Source organism: Chiloscyllium plagiosum, unplaced genomic scaffold (genome assembly GCF_037043375.1).
Source record: "Chiloscyllium plagiosum isolate Xiang-an unplaced genomic scaffold, Cpla_swu_hap1 HiC_scaffold_42, whole genome shotgun sequence".
In the NCBI taxonomy this organism is placed as follows: Eukaryota; Metazoa; Chordata; class Chondrichthyes; order Orectolobiformes; family Hemiscylliidae; genus Chiloscyllium; species Chiloscyllium plagiosum.
In genome coordinates, this window is record NW_028270180.1 from 542187 (window position 1) to 544399 (window position 2213).

The following is a 2213-nucleotide window of genomic DNA, read 5'->3' on the forward strand; positions in this document are numbered from 1 at the left end:
CAGGGAAGCTCCAAAGCACTGAAGATGTCACCGAGACAGAGGATGAAATGTCTGCAAATCAAGTTCTCAGCTTGGCGAGCATACTCACAATCATGGTTTCTGCCGTTTTCTTATGATCCTGGGCAGAGCAGTTGCTGTACCAAGCCATTGTGCACACAGATAGAATGTTTTCTATTATGCATCTGTAGACCTAGGTGAGGGTTCTTATGGACATACCATATTTTCTAAGCTGTAAGAGGAAGAAGAGGTGTTGTTGTGCCTTCTTGGACCATTGCATCTATGTGGGAGGTCCAGGACAGGTTGTCAGTTATTGTCACTTCTAGAAACTTGTGTTATGGACCAGGCCCTCAAAACATTTCAAGCATGTAGCCCAGATCCTTACTTTGCTAGTTGTTTAAAGCAGGTGTACAGTGGATATTCCAGGAGTGATGCAGCTGGTCTAACCACTTAGTTTGAATCAAAACAGAATTTATTTACAAGATCACCAAATGAAACAAACAAAAGAGAACAGAATACAGAATAACTTAACCTATCTGAAAACCTAAAAGGTTATCCCAACTTAATGATGTTGTTCCAAATACTTGCAACAATCCCCCATAAGCACCCCAGGGTACAAAAGGTAAAAGCAAACACAGGATCTTACAGGAGAGAGAGACAGATTCAGAACAGAACACCTTCTTCCACGTAGTTGTTTCTTGGACCAGCAGTCTCAAAACTGATTGCTTTCAGTGAAAAGCCAGACTGCTAAAAACCAAATCAAACCAAAGAAAAGCTAAGCTAGGAGAACTGGCCACTCCCCTTTCATTGTACAGGTTTAAAAAGGAGAGAGAGAAAAGGAGAGAGAGAGAAAAGGAGAGAGAGAGAGAGAGAGAAAAAAAAAGGAGAGAGAGAAAAGGAGAGAGAGAGAAAAGGAGAGAGAGAGAGAGAGAGAGAAAAGGAGAGAGAGAGAGAGAGAGAGAGAGAGAGAGAAAAGGAGAGAGAGAGAGAGAGAGAGAGAGAGAGAGAAAAGGAGAGAGAGAAAAGGAGAGAGAGAAAAGGGGAGAGAGAGAGAGAGAGAGAAAAAAAAGGAGAGAGAGAGAGAGAGAGAGAGAAAGAAAAGGAGAGAGAGAGAGAAGAGAGAGAGAGAAAAGGAGAGAGAGAGAGAGAAAGAAAAGGAGAGAGAGAGAGAGAAAGAAAAGGGGAGGAGAGAGAGAGAAAGAAAAGGAGAGAGAGAGAGAGAGAAAGGAGAGAGAGAGAGAGAAAGGAGAGAGAGAGAGAGAAAGGAGAGAGAGAGAGAGAAGGAGAGTGTGAGAGAGAGAGAAGGAGAGTGAGAGAGAGAAAAGGAGAGAGAAATGGAGAGAGAGACAGAAAGGAGAGATAAAGGAGAGAGAGAGAGAGAGAAAGGGGAGAGAAAGGAGAGAGAGAGAGAAAGGAGAGAGAGAGAGAGAGAGAAAGGAGAGAGAGAGAGAAAGGAGAGAGAGAGAGAGAGAGAAAGGAGAGAGAGAGAGAGAGAGAGAAAGGAGAGAGAGAGAGAGAGAGAAAGGAGAGAGAGAGAAAGAAAGGAGAGAGAGAGAGAGAGAGAGAAAGAAAGAAAGAGAAAAGGAGAGAGAGAGAGAGAGGAGAGAGAGAGAGAAAAGGAGAGAGAGAGAGAAAAGGAGAGAGAGAGAGAGAGAAAAGGAGAGAGAGAGAGAGAGAAAAGGAGAGAGAGAGAGAGAGAGAGAAAAGGAGAGAGAGAGAGAGAGAGAAAGGAGAGAGAAAGAGAAAAGGAGAGAGAAAAGGAGAAAGAGAGAGAGAGGAAAGGAGAGAGAAAAGGAGAAAGAGAGAGAGAGAAAAGGAGAGAGAGAGAAAAGGAGAGAGAGAAAAGGAGAGAGAGAAAAGGAGAGAGAGAAAAGGAGAGAGAGCGAGAAAAGAGAGAGAGAAAAAAAGGAGAGAGAGAGAGAAAGAAAAGGAGAGAGAGAGAGAGAGAAAGAAAAGGAGAGAGAGAGAGAGAGAGAGAGAGAGAAAGAAAAGGGGAGAGAGAGAGAGAGAAAGAAAAGGAGAGAGAGAGAGAAGAGAGAGAGAGAGAAAGGAGAGAGAGAGAAAGGAGAGAGAGAGAAAGGAGAGAGAGAGAGAAAGGAGAGAGAGAGAGAAAGGAGAGAGAGAAAGAGAGAAAGAAAGAGAAAAGGAGAGAGAGAGAGAAAAGGAGAGTGAGAGAGAGAGAAATGGAGAGAGAGAAAGGGGAGAGAAAGGAGAGA